This window comes from Polistes canadensis, unplaced genomic scaffold (genome assembly GCF_001313835.1).
Source record: "Polistes canadensis isolate GaletaPanama2010 unplaced genomic scaffold, ASM131383v1 scaffold_144, whole genome shotgun sequence".
NCBI classification, from domain to species: domain Eukaryota; kingdom Metazoa; phylum Arthropoda; class Insecta; order Hymenoptera; family Vespidae; genus Polistes; species Polistes canadensis.
The window spans coordinates 204,530-219,513 of NW_014569691.1; the positions used below are offsets into that span (position 1 = coordinate 204,530).

Genomic DNA, 14,984 nt, shown 5'->3' on the forward strand with positions numbered 1-14,984 from the left:
TATATATATATATATATATTATATGTGAGTCCTTGGCGCAGTGCATGGAATTGCACACTCAAACTGACGCCAGGTCCAACGTTAGTTGGTACTCTCTGCTGGACCAAGAAGACACTTGGTATAACTTCCCAAAAAGCTTGCCAAGTAATTTATGGAAGTCACCTGAGATGATGCTGGTGATGGTAGTAGTGAAGGATTGAAGAGACTTAGACCGAATATGTGTGCACAGGGAAACGGAATAAGAGAGAAATAAAAGAGAAAGAAAAGGAGAACAGAATGGCTACCGATTGCACAGATTCTCTCTCTTTCTCTCTCTCTCTCTTTGATTCTGCCTGCTCATGAGAAAACGAACGTACCTACCTTTGATATCGTTCCGAGATGTAATTGCGCAGATTGGAGCCCGAATAAAGTCCGCTGTAACGAGATACCCTGTTGGAAGAGAATCGACCGGAAATAATGCAACTCGGATCTTAAACGTGCATCGCCTCTCGTCCCGAATATCTGTACCACCAGAAGACCTCTTGGCCCTTTTCTAAATTCGTGGAAATCCAACGGAAGTACTTACTTACTTACTTACTTACTTACTTACTGGTTCGTAACGCGATACTAACTTCGCGCAAATTCGTTTTTCAAATTCGTTTGTTTATTCGGCTTCTTATTACAGCCACACCCCTATTTTTATTCGAGAGGAATATACGTGTGGTATATGAAAATGAGATTGAAAAAAATACATGGCGATGAAATTGAACGGAGCACATTCTCTCACTCGAATCGCGTGTTCACGCATGTGTCGGTAACGTTTAAAAACTACATTTCAAATACGGTAAACGAGTAAAATATATAAAGAAAATCATCCTCATTTGTGTAAATAATCTCTTCTTAATATTAGCATCTTACTTACATTAGATATAATAGATAGGAGTAAGGAACGGCAAACGCGGGGGGGTTAAAAGTCAAGGAATAGGGGAAAAAAAAAGATTAGAATAATAATGGTTCTCGTAAAACGTCGAAGATGGTAAAGTATACCCTGGGGAAATAAATGACGTGTCTTTCAAAGAGGGGAAAATGAAGGAAAAGATGCCAATAGGTGTGTCGATTTTCTCTGGGGGAGGGGTAGTGGTGGGTAGTGGGGGGTAGGGTAGGAAAAGAGAAAGATAGATAAACTCGTGGATTACGACACGTTGGTGCGAGAAATAGGAAAATAGTATTACCGGGCCGTTACTTACTACGGGACAATGGTTGCCCACTTACCGCAATATAAGCTTCGCGGTAAACCTCCTCCTCCTCCTCCTTCCCAAGTCCCAGCTACTTGCGTACTTGTTTAGTAGTCGTTGGTATAAACGGATTGGCGAAGGGAACGGGGGTGGTTGCTTGGTTGCCTTGGCGCAACTTAAGTCTATGCTGTTCGGTGTTTGGCCGGACACATCGCATGACATTCCTTCTCTCTTGCTTGCTTGCTTTCTTTCTTTCTTTCTTTCTTTCTTTCCTTCCCTCCCCATCTTTATCCTCGTCCTACACCTCCACCTCCGCCTCCGTCTCCCCTTCCCCTTCCCCTTCCTTCTCTCGCACATAACCGCAAAGAAACCCCTTCCGACGGGAAAGTTATGTATCCTTGTAGCGATTTGTCTCGGATACTTCTGCCTTGCGCGCGAGCGAGCAACTGAACTCGCGCCTCCCGAGTCTCCTCTCTCTTATCTCTCTCTCTCTCTCTCTCTCTCTTTCTCTCTCTTTTTCTCTTTCTCTCTCTATCTCTGCTACTCTCTTTGACACGTATCCCAAGAGACAACTGCATAATCGACTCGACTTTTTTACTTACTCACGTATACTTCTTCTTCTTCTTTTTCTTCTTCTTCTTCTTCTGTTTCTTTTTCTCCTATTTCCTTTTTATTCGCATTGGAATGACAAAGAAGTGAGAAGGAAAATGTTATTCGTTCGTTCGTTCCTCGAGGAAAATCTCATTAATTTTCATTAAGTCATATTTGTAAGATCACAAATTCCTTTTTCGTATGAATTTTGTTCGTTGCGAATACCACGACGGTGTCTTCCTGCCACGATTCTTGTTACGTATAATAGTAACTGTTTTTTTTTTGTTTTTTGTTTTTGTAGAAAATATATTCCAACGATTATTGAATCAACAATTATGTCACGCATTGTTGATAAAAGTGTACGTTGAAATATTTGTTTAAAAAATAATCGAACGAGAATAAGGATGGATAGATAGATAGATAGATAGATCACGCTTTGCTCGGTCGTTTTCTCTATTGTATTTCTCTTTCTAAAAAAAAAGAAAAAAGATAATAAGAAATAAAAACATTAGAAAGATAGAAGGAACAAGGATGTAGGGGTATCGTAAATGTTAACTCGTTTTATTTTCGTGGGTAAAGATAATCGAAGATTATAGGTCGCGATAGAGAAGCGTTGGTTCTTGCCTAGGATTTGTTGTGCGTTTGAATGAAAGTAGAGACGCGGAATGATTCAGGACATCGTCGTGGATAGTCAACGGGTCGTAAAGCCAGCCAGCCAACCAGTGGTCCTGAGGTTAACTTCGAAGCGTTGACGGGGACTATTAAGTAGATCGGTACGTGCCATGTCGAACGATGAGAGAGAGAGAGAGAGAGAGAGAGAGAGAGTGCATGGAAGAATGCACTACGATTCGATGCAAACGTCAAATGATTATTCAACCTAACGTACGTCAGTCAGTAGTGTGCTGAGTGCGTGCGTCAAACTTTACAATCGCGTAACTGCAACGAAAGCAAAAGTTTTTCATTACACTTTTCTTTTTCCCATCCCCCTTTTTCTTCCTTATTATCTATCAACAGAGAATGAAAACTTGTTATTATAATAATTCTAATAGTGTAATTATGCTTAAGGAAATTTTATAATAGATTTCAAAGAAAAATCGTGTTAGATTCTTTGTTCAATCAATTTTACTTTACTTTAATTTTCTTTTTCTTTTCTCTTCTTTTTTTTTTTTTGTTAAATGCAACAATTTTAGGATTCTAAAATTACTATTACAAACAAATGATAAACATTTTTATTTCCAGCCGATCCATGGTAATTCTTAATCGATTCACGAGTTAAGTCAGGTTCCTACGTAGTGTCAGTATTCTTAGGAGAAAGTAGTACGTAAAGATAGAAAGAAAGAAAGAAAGACAGAAAGAAAGAAAGAAAGAGAGAGAGAGAGAGGGGGTCCTTCTTTCGTCGACTCGGAGAATGTAAGAAAATGGATATCCTTGGTTTCGATTGTATTCAAATAAGTTCGTCCCTCTTTTTGATGTCATTGTATATCTCGTGATAATTAGTCACCTTTAACGTCTTACCCAAGTGGATTTATCGTTTTGGTCGAATGGCCCGCGCGAAGTCTATAGCATTAAAAAAAAAAAAAAGAGATAGAGAGAAGAAAAAAGGGTGGAGGGGTGAAGAATGGGGAAGACGAGCAATGGTGAGAGAGAGAGAGAGGGAGGGAGGGTTGAGGTTTCGTATAAAAGAGATCGGTGCGTTGCAAAAGGATAGGTGAATTGTGCGAATTTTTTTTCAATGAATCGTCTCCCTTTTCCGCAGTTGACCTTATAAGAACGAGTTATGGGGAGTTATTGGGGGGGGGGGAAAGGGGAAAAAGGCAGGAAAGGGGTGTTCAGTTGAGTTCCAAGAAAAGAGAGGAGACAGTCTTGCCGACGACATCGGTTAAAGGAGTTTCACGAGATTTATCGTCAATCCAAAATGTCTACCATTATAATCTGAATGTTCGAACTCAATTAGCATATCGTTGAAAGTACTCAACCCATTCGGTTGGAGGAATTCTATTCCGATGTGTCTTTCCACCAGAGGATAGGAATACAGGTAGAGACTATAACTATAGTTATAGGTAGGAGGTGGGGCGGGGGAGGGGAAATACGTTTGTATTGATTTTTCGAATACTATTAGAGTCCAGGTAAAGCAGTCGGTTGATTGGTTGGTTGGTTTATTGGGTTGTGGTTCCCTAAGCATTAAAGCTTTCTGCAAATTACGTAAACGATTATCGCGAGGTTTGTTAAATTACTTCCTAAAACGCGTTATCTAGAGTGCCATGGCAACCTCCTTGCAAATCTCGTTACAGATAATACGAAATACAAAGAAAGAGAGGTGGGGGGAGGGGAGGGGAGGAGGGTGGCAGAGGAAAGGAAGGAGAAAACTCTCATCGGCGATGTTGAAACGGCGCTCACGCGAAGACCATAATCCATTCGACCACGCGCATACAAAGATAATGATGTTAAAATTAGCCGCGGTCACGCGTATTCGATGTACGTATCTCTACCTACGCTTTCGATGTATGCGTTTTTTTTTTCAACCACACCAAAATATACGTACGATTTTCTGTGTAAGCGTGTGTTCTTGTGTGTGCGTTCATTTCGAAGAAGAAAAAAATAAATCAGAAGAGAAAAACAACAACGGGCATGGATATGGGGGGGGGGGAGAGGAGAAGAGAGGCAGATTCTACGCGAGTAACGCGTTCTTCCGCATTTTTCTTGTAAAATGTAAACGCACGTTATATACCCTGAATTATAGCACGCGATATATGCAAAGCTCAGGGCAGAGAGCGCAGTGATTCAAAAGGAACCACCACCAGTACCACCACCACCATCAGCACAACCACTGTCGTCGCCGCCACGTGATAAGACGTCGACTAAAAAAAATAAAATCTAATTTTTTTGTTTAACCCCTCCCCAAAAAAATGTGGAAAAAATAGTTTCCTTTTTCGAAGAAACATTATTCTCTCTCTCTCTCCCCGCTACGTTCGTATAATAGTAATAAGAAATTCGTGGAAGGATCGACCTTGAACGGGACTTCCAAGCTCGAACATCCAAATACTCTTCCAGGATTCCGTTAGAACGAGATAAAACACTGGATAGAAAAGAGAAGAAAGAGAGGGGGGAGAGAAAAAGAGAGAGGGATGAGCACATGCGAGTATGCGAGAGAAAGTTACTTTACGGAGTAAAGTAACGTAATGTAAGGCACGCACGTACACGTGCAGAGTAATGTACATGTACGTGAGATCGAGGGCGTGGGGCCTCTGGGCTTCACTGCTGGCAGAAGGGGACTTATATACCGAAGCACAGGCGGCTTATCGGGCATACATCCTCGCTCGCAGATTAGCATAATGTCTGCTGCAATGCGTAGGTACTCTTTCCCTCTGACCAACCTCCTCCTCCTCCTCGTCTTCCTCCGCTTCTTCTTCTTCTTCTTCTTCTCTTCGTTCCACTTGTTGTCTCTTTCTCTCTTTCGTACCAACTTACCTCTCCCCTCTCCCTCCTCTTCTCTTCTCTTCTCTTCTCGTCTTCTTCTTCTTCTTCTGCTCTTTGCATCTCTGGCTCTCAGGTCCTCTTTCTTTCTCGAGAGAGGCATCCTCATCACCATCGCCACTGCCACAGCCTCGTTCCATCACCCTTCGTGGATACCCGCAGGGACAGCCGTGATGATAAAATAATAATAATATTAATAAGAACAACGACGATAATAATAAGGGTGGGGAACGAACGGGTGCCTCTCCGACTCTTTCGAAAACTTTCCTCCCTCTCCTTCTCTCTCTCTCTCTCTCTCTCTCTCTATCTATCTTTTTCTTTCTTCGTTCCTTGTTATTTTCCACGAAAAGTCGTAAGATCGATCGATCGATCGTTCGTTCGTTCGATCCTTATCTATATGCCTTTCTCGATCGTTTTGAAAAAAAAAAAAAAAAAATAGAATGTGTTTGTAGCATGCGAGAGAAAAGAATGAAACAAATCTCTCTCCCTCTTTTTGTTGGTTATTTTTATAACAACAAAAAATTGTAAAAATCGGACGATCCTTCTTATTTTTTGTATGATACACTTTTCGAAAATTATTTAAAAATAAATCAAAGTCCAGCACGTCGGTAGTTTGGAGTTTTTTTTTTCGTTGATTTATAATAATCCTGGTGATAAATCGTAAATCGAGAATTGAAGAATTCGCTGGATGTCTTGAAACAAAGTCGAACCTCCCGATCGACTTCGCGATAGTTCGAAGAGTTCGCATAGGTAAGGTATGTGTTCGGGAAACTATCGACTCCCGTTATTTCCCCGGCTCTTTCTCTCTCTCTCTCTCTCTCTCTCTCTCTCTCTCTCTCTCTCTCTCTCTCTCTCTCTTTCTCTCTTTCTTCGTTGGCAGGTGAAGCCGACTCACGACGTTCCAGGATCGCCGCTTACAAGGTCAATGATCCTTTTCCAAATGTATCTACTACGTACTACGTAGGAAGTTTATCCTTTCGATCCACTGTATATCATAACACGTGGAAAACAAAATTTCATTATAATTATAATTCTAATGACAAACAATAAGATATAGATCTTATCTAACGAATTATATATATTTATTTTATGTTCGTTTGTTAATGATAATATAATATATATAAGAATTACTTATGTAAAAAGTATATAGGAATAAATTGTGCGTGTTGCCGTATCTTTATAAGTATATCTATCTAACGTATAGTAATCTTATATAAGATTTTAGCGTTAAAATCAATTTAAGTATACTTATACTTTTGGTCGAGTCTCTTCTTAAGATCGTCATCTCGCGAGGACGATCTAAAGAAATTTCAAATAAAGAGTAAACGAGAAGGTTGCTCGTTTCGCGAAGAAGAAGGCCGCCACGGAATTGGCCCTCGAACGTCGTGACTGGTTTCGTTCGTCGAAATCGAGGTGCATGGGGTCCTATATCTATCTCTCTCTCTCTCTCTCTCTCTCTCTCTCACACTCATTCTCTTTCTTTTTCTTCGAGCGTAAAGAGAAATAAAGTCTCTGGTCTTTGGCCGACGGTGATGATGGTGCTGTTGATGGTGGTGATGGTGGTGGTGGTGGTGGTGGTAGCTGCAAGGAGAGTATACCCTACCCTAGTAGTGAGCGTGCACAGCAACAATACGTTTCGTCTCGCGGTACGACGCCAACGGGTTACGGGGGCCCCAGAATCGAGTTGTGGGCCCAAGATGCAAGGAGAGAACGGGGCCTCAGCTTCGCTGCCACTGCTATTATGGCCAATAATTCATTGAGTGACTGTCAGGCCCTCCGCCGACCAGCCCAGGGCTGCCGCACCCCTCGCGCCTACATTCTCTATACGGGGTGCCACGAAAAATACGAATAACGTATTGCCCCCTTTCCTTCGAGATCCGCGCAGACCTTACTTTCGCACGGGTTACGAATACTATTTTACTCTTTTACCCTTTTTTTTTTTTTTTACAATTTTCAAATATCAACCGATTTCGACGTTAACCAATTTTTATTAGGTACCCATATTGCTTACTGATTTATTCAAAATATTATTCTTATCATATTTTTTTTTCTTTTTCAAAGAGGATATTGGATACTTCGTATTATAATTCTTTCTCTTTACGTACGATAATACTGTTTCTTACTAATTTACTTCGCTAACCGGATACACAATGTTACGCCATCTCGATAATCGCATAATGCAATGGATATTGGAAGAATACAATTTCAAAGGTATAGACATCTCTGCTAAACCTCTTACGATAAATACTCCTATTCACAGTATTCAACGAATAAAGAGAGAAAAAATCGAAGTAATATTTATCAATCTTTATCCCGATAACGGAAACATTGTTCAAATATTTTCGAATCCAAAGGAAGAAGGTATCGATCAGAGAAAGATACAACCTGTGTAATCCGTATTGCAAAGGAATATCCTTCACTGTCTATCACGTGCCATGTTGTCGTATCATGTCTCTCTTTCTCTATCTCTCTCTCTCTTTTTCTCTCTCGTACAAACTAGACACTTTAATTTCTCAATCGTACGATTAATTTCCCGATTATTTTCCCGAGGCAGCGGGAAGGTGCGCGCACACCGAGAGAGGCTAGTTGGTGAAAGAAAAGGGGGAGGAGGAGGAGGAGGAGGAAGGTGGCGGGTAGGGGGGTAGGGGAAGGGGGAGAGGAAGAGGAGGCAGTTATCGCTGGGAGGATCGCGAATGGATTTTTTTTCGGCGTCCAACTCGAAAACCGGTAGTGTCGTGCTCCTATCGTACACGCCGGTAGCGAAGAACAACAACCACAGCGATTGCCTTTTGCTTCTCCGCGATACAGGAAATACATTAATTCTAAATTGCGTACGTGCCGAACAAGCGTTCTCTCTCGGACGAATCGGATCTAAATTACTCGAATGAGAGAAAGAAAAAGAAAGAAAAACTAAGAGAGAGGGAGAGGGAGAGAGAGAGAGAGAGAGAGAGAGAGAGAGAGAGAGAGAGAGAGAAAGAAAGAAAGAAAGAAAGGATAGGTGCGAGCAACTTAGGCCAATTATCATTGCGATATTCTATTGCATCTTTTAGCTAAAGGATTACGAGACACTCGCTGACAACTTAGATAACGATAAGATTTCTTTTACCTTAATAAAACGTGCCGAGGGATATTAATGAAGGACACCTAACGAGTACCGATCGTTAAGCAAACTTTACATGGAGATGTATCTATCTTTATATGGGTTCCCATATCTGTGTATATATGTATGTGTATATATGTATATATATATTTCGCGTATGCAAAATGATCGTGCATGTGCGTCGTGTGCGCTCGTAGTATGTCGTCGAAAGGAGAGGGGGGGAGGGGAAAGCGTGAAAGGGGGAGAAAGTTATCAGTAAATTAATTAAGCGTAAGAGCATATTATCGATACTTTTCGTCGAGTAATTTCAAATCAATTTGTGAATCATCGTTTAACGTAATATATCTGCTAAATGACGAAACTGTTGATATATTAGGAGTGTATACGACGTGTATGTATATGTGCACGTGTTAAATAGGACATAGATATATATATATATATAAATTAGATGTATATAATATAATCGTTAATAGAAAGTTGTCAACGTATCGTTTCTAATGTCAATCGATTAAAAACTATCATTAACGTAGCTATAACGAGGAAAGGAAATTTTCTCGTTTCTCATGCATCTTACCTCGCGAACAGATATTATCGTCGAATTAATTAAACTTGGATAATATATAATACGTTGTTATTGTAAAGTTAAATTAGATTAATTTGAATAGCTATCATCTCGCGCAGTATTTCATTCGTAAGATAAAAGTGTTTACATTTCTAACGTATTCGTGCTAAACGTAACAACTTTTCAAGATAACCGAGTTTTCCCTATAACACGATTAACAATTTAATTATGCGCTCTATAAAAAACGTTCATTCCTTATGCACGCGTGTGTGCCAATTGCAATAACGTTAGAGAATATCCCATAAAGCGTTCCCATAAAATTAGGAACGAATTAATATATAAAAAAAAAAAAGAAACGAACGTACCTATAGACTAAATCCGATCACGAAAATTTTTTTCGAGAAAATCCAAAAATATGTGTAAGAGGTAAAAAAAAAATAAAGAAGCGAAGTAGAGGGACTATAGGGATACTCTGAGAGTTTGATAGAGAGGGTCGGAGGGGGGCCAGGGGGGAGGGGGATAAACGTCTCGAGGCAGGAAGATACGACGAGGGCCGAATATTTTTTTTCGATGGGATCGAACGTAAAAGGGAGAACTGAACGAAATGTAGTACGGGATGGTGGTAGGAAGACTTTACAAGAGAAAGAAAGAAAGTGAGAGGGAGGGAGAGTGAGAGAGAGGGAGGGAGGGAGAGGGACGAAGGTGCTCGGAGGTAAGAATAAGAATAAATAACGATTACGACGTTGCTTCTCTCGTTGCTATATACCTTGGCCATCGAGAAGATATAAAAAGAAATAAAAAATAAAAAATAAAAAAAGGAAACAAAAAAAGAGAGACGGAAAGGGAGACAGACAACACAACAAAAAAAGGGAGAGTGAGAGAGAGAGTTGTATCACATGTGAACAGCACACCGCGGAAAAATCAAATTCTCGGATCGAAAATGAAGAAAGAAGGGGAAAGAAAAAGAGAGAGAGAGAGAGAGAAGAATATATATATATGTATATATATAGAAAAGGAGTTAGGGTGGGGGGAGTGGGGGATAATTGCAGAAGGGCCTGTTCGCGTTGCTCTTGCAAGGAAGTCTTAAGACGAGATAAGGCCCCGGCGATAACGATTGAGCCCCGCGGGAACTCTTGCCTACGTGTTACACGCACACTAGCGCGTGAAACGCGCGCCGGATACACTACTCTTTCTCTCTTTCTTACACTTACACATACACATGGGAGCGCACACACATATACATATGTGTATTCCGTATGCAGACAGAAGGTATGCGCATCGCGCATCGAAGCGTTTCGCTCTTCCGCGCGAGAACGTTAAAAAGATGGGTGCATGCACGGAAATTAACATAAATCGATCTCCCAACGGATATCTCTCTAAACGAAAATATGTATCGGATGCTGTTCACGGAGATGCTCCCTCCTTTATTCTTCTTTATTCTTTTCTTCTCTTATTTTATTACGTTCGCGTCCGATATCTTTAGCCACTCAAACGACAGCTTTGAAAAGTGCAACTGTCTTGCCATGATTTTACTCTAACGTAAGGACATACTTATTGCTTTATTATGGTTTAATTTTTTATTGGATATTCGAATCAATTTTTATACGAATACTTGGTCGAAATAATAATCACACAATTATCATTTATTTCAATCGTTATTTAAATAACATCACTTTGTTAATTAAATTAATTATCAAAAATCTATGAATTGTGATATGAAAAAATGTTTGGAGAAAAATAATCGATAGGAAGAACATTTCTAGGATAGTTTCATAGATTTAACCCTCTTCTCTATTCTTTCACAGTTGCGTATCGTACACACACATATATATATATACACATAGATAGGATATGTTGTGCCTACGTTCTGAATCGAACGGTAGAACAATCGGGTGAAAGCAGATAAAAGAGGCTAGCGGCTTCTCGAAAAGCCATAAAACTTTGTGGTTCGACTGCGAGGCGTTTTTCCGGGCGTTGCGTAGCGTCGTCCCCCGGTTCGTTTCAAAGGCTTACATTTATTTGCGAGCTGAACCAAGCCGTGCCAAGAGCCAAAGCAAAGCAAAGCAAAGCAAAGCCAAGTCAAGTCAAGCAAAACAAAGCAAAGCAAAGCAAAGCAAAGCCAACCCAAGTTGAGTTGAGTCGAGTTGGTTGCTTGGGCTGTTACGGGTTTGCGTAGAGAGGACATTGTAGGAGAGAATGAAACCGAGAGAGTGTTCGTTCGTTCGTTCGCGCGTTCGTGGGACGAAAGCTTGTATTTAATGTATCTTTCTTTCTCTCTCTCTCTCTCTCTCTCTCGCTCTTTCTTCCCGCGTGTACGCGCGTATGCACGCGTGCATAATGCGCGTTATCCCGGTGGAATCGTTGCAGCGGTGTCGAGACGACGCTTTGAATTAATCCTTAACCACGCCGGGGGAATGAAATTGCACTTACGTGCTGTGCTTGGCGCCTGATAACGTTGGAAACTCTTTCTCTCTCTCTCTCTCTCTCTCTTTCTCTTTCTCTCTCTTTCATCTACCGAGAAAATTTTATTATTCCTTTTCATTCTCTTTATTCTTTCATTTTCTATAACCCTTTTTATCTCTTTCTCTCTTTCTTTTTTTCTTTGATAAATATATATAAATTTTTTTCTAGATAAATTACCCTTACAGAGATAACATCGATCGATCAAATTCTAAGATATATTCGGAAATTAATATAATTTTTCTTATAAATAACATTACTCATATACTTACAATCAGTTAAATTTCAAATTGAAATTTAAAAAAAAAAGAAAGCAAGAGAGAGAGATACGGAACAAAGAAAGTCGTCGCTTTCTTTCGAGATTCTTTTAAAATCGATGACGCAATTGAAACGATCTTGACTCGGAAGATCTTTGTAAGATAAAATATATGTGCGCGAAAGTTAACATAAATCGATGGCGAAACAGTATGTGTGTGTCTGTCTCTCTCTTTCTTTCTTTCTCTTGCGATTGAAAAATATCCTACTTATTCCAGGTTTCGAACGTATAGCTCAAAGGACAAGGCAAACTTTCTTTTTCTGTTTTCTTATTCGTTCGTTCGTTCGTTCGTCTTCCTATCCTTCATTCTTTCATTCTAACGATTACAACACATCGTTTTTATCTTTTTCCTTTTCAATCAATGCGAATATCGGAGAACGATAATGCACACGCACGCGTACGAGAGTTTCACATAATGTGATATACATTGTGTGTCGGTGTATTATAAGTCCCTGTTAAACTTGGAATGATATTCCTGTTGCGAACGAATGAACGAATGAGCAAGCAAGCAAGCAAGTAAGCAAGCAAGCAAGCAAGCAAGAAAACAAGAAAATAAGAAAGTAAGATCGTCGATCGTAGGTAGGATCCAACCGTAATTTCCGTATCGATCTCATCGAATCGAGATAGATAACGTTAATTGTGCGAATACTTTGACGCAAATCGAAGGCACATCGCTATGCACGCACATTTGATTCCGATCCCGTGCTCTTTGGAATTCTCCATTCTCCATTGATTTATTTTATTTACTTTTGCCATAAGGAACGAGGGAGTCGGAGATAGATGTTACCGACTATTTCATAGCAACTTGCGGTTATACGGAAACATCTCAGAGGAACAACATATTTGCATATTTTCAAAGAAGATCTTTCCAATCGAAATATTTTATATCGACGAGATCGAATTATTTATTACATTATTCGTTTAATATATATAAATAGTATATTCGTAAATAATTTATAATATTATGCGAGCCAGAGGATAATCTCGAATATTTAAAATTCACTTTGACCAAGTGTCAAAATGACTATTAAATAAATATTTCGAATGGTCAGAAAAATATAAAATAATAAAATAAAAGAGAAAAAAAAAGAGAGACAGACTGAAAGAAAGAGAATGAAAGAAAATAAAAAAAAAAGGAATCAATTTAAAACTATAATTTACTTTTGATACGATCGTTCTTGGAACGTATGAAAAAAAAAGAAATGAAAAGAAAAGAAAAAATAAGAATAAAAGTCGTAATAATTTAGCGCAACTTGGGACCGTCACATCGACGTCGTTTCGACGAGGTTCCTTTGGTATCAGTTTTTTCAATGTTCTCCCATTAGCTGACTCCCTTTCGTGCGTTCCTTCGGGCTGCAACTTTGTGATTATCGCGAATCCTCCGAAAACACACGGGGCAAGGGAGAGAAGCCCGATCTTTTACCTACCACGCGCTGAATAATGTACGTCATTGCGATGCTATCATTGCAACAGTGTTGTGCGCTCTGTTCTTCGAGGTACTCCGAATCTCCGAAAGGTGAATCTCTACGAAAAACTTTACGGTCTTTTATTTCTTTTCTTTTCTTTTCTTTTCTTTTCTTTTCTTTTCTTTCCTTTTCCTTTTCTTTTTTTTTTCTTTTTCGTTTTCTTTTTTTTTTCTTTTTATATATCTTATCTTATAAAGCAGCGCGACGCGAAGAAGTAAGTGCAGTGTTTAAAGTGGATTTTCAAACGGGGAAAAGAACAAGGGTTGGGTGATGGGGTGCTTGAGAGAAGAGGATCGAGATAATAGTTATTTCGTATAATTCAACGTGCCGAATACCATGTTTCGCGGTACCACGATGTTTCCTACTTTGTAAGAAAAAAAAAAACATATGAGACTAACAGTTACGAATCCTAAAGACATAAATATGCACGCACGCACATGCCTGTATGTACCAAATTTTGCGAATCAAATTCACCCGTTCGTAGATAAGTTTCATTTGTCAAAGATTAAATGTGATTTGTTATAAAGGATGAATTTAAAGTGTAAAACCTGTATATCTAGTATACGCATATAAATACAGATACGTATGAATAGAAAGGGGAAAAAGGTAGACAAAGTAAAATAGGAATACTCGAGATTTAAGGATAAAAATGATCTAAGAATGGAATAAAGAAGGTAAAAGTGTATGCACGTATGCACGTATTATACATATATAGTTACGTAGAGGATCTGTTTGATCGGTTGCTTTTAATGGATCGACCTTGTTCCGAGTCACTTTCGTTTTTCGATTCGTTTGTAAGCGAGGTTGTTGTTGTTGTTGTTGTTGTTGTTGTCGTCGTCGTCGTCGTCGTCGTTGCTGTTTTTGTTGTATGCAGATAAATATAAGCATACACACATATATATATTACATATAAATAAATACATAAGTGCATATATAGATGCGTGTAGGTGTATATATATATATATGTATATATTTATCCATAGTCGTCTTTTGGGTCCCCGAGTCTTAATCCGAGAATGAAAAGTGCAGTATCGTTGTTAACAGCGTGCGGGTTTGAGCTCGCAAACGTTCCGAATACGGGCCGTTGAGATTACGATTTACATACCACGATGCACGTATACTCGCATGCCTCCGTAATGGCTATCTTTTACCGTTCGATCGGGAATTAACATGACTCTCGATCATGGAGCGTGGATCTCCTCTCGTGGAAAATATTATGCATTTCGCGTCCCACTGAAGGCAGGCATAAGGCGCTAAAGGACAGGGTAGGCGGGGCCACGTACGCCGCTGATTCTTCCCTTCCACCCTTCCTCTTTTTCTTCCTTCCTTCCTTTCTTTCTTTCTTTCTTTCTTTCTTTCTTAATTTCGAATGCCGACTTTGGGCGAATCGCGCTCGACGTTTCGCCCCCGCTTCCGAACGATTCCTATTTATTTTAATTAATTTCTTTCTTCTTAATCTTATATTCACTCTCTGATTTTTTTCTTGATAATTCTTTTCTATCATATTTTTAATTTTATTGACATTAATTTGGATAGACATGATTCCAAAATTTCACGATTCTATAATAAAATTGAAGGGAACTTGAACGATTAAGACGATTAATTTCAAACGATAATAGGGGGAAAAAAATTAAATTAGAATAGAGAGTAAATTTTCCAGTTACTTATACGGGTGTGTAATAACTTTTTATCAAAATATAAAAAGCAAAAAAAAACAAAATGTATAAAAGAAAAATAAACTATGACGAATCGAGAAGATGAAGGGTAGTTGCAGAAAAGGGGGTCGCAGGAAATGGAGTTG

At 39.3% G+C, this 14,984-nt stretch overlaps 2 protein-coding genes across 2 annotated transcripts in view; one reads left to right on the top strand and one right to left on the bottom strand.

Annotated features, from left to right (window-relative positions):
* Positions 1-1,296, bottom strand: part of LOC106788580 (N-acetylgalactosaminyltransferase 7) — a 29,041-nt gene extending 27,745 nt beyond the window's left edge. The window contains exon 1 of the mRNA XM_014751978.1: positions 1,252-1,296. The gene's annotated coding sequence lies outside the window, so the exon portion shown is untranslated. The remainder of the gene's footprint in view (positions 1-1,251) is intronic.
* The window catches only part of LOC106788579 (cadherin-related tumor suppressor), an 84,007-nt gene that overhangs the window by 18,653 nt on the left and 50,370 nt on the right, over positions 1-14,984 (top strand). The window lies entirely within an intron of this gene.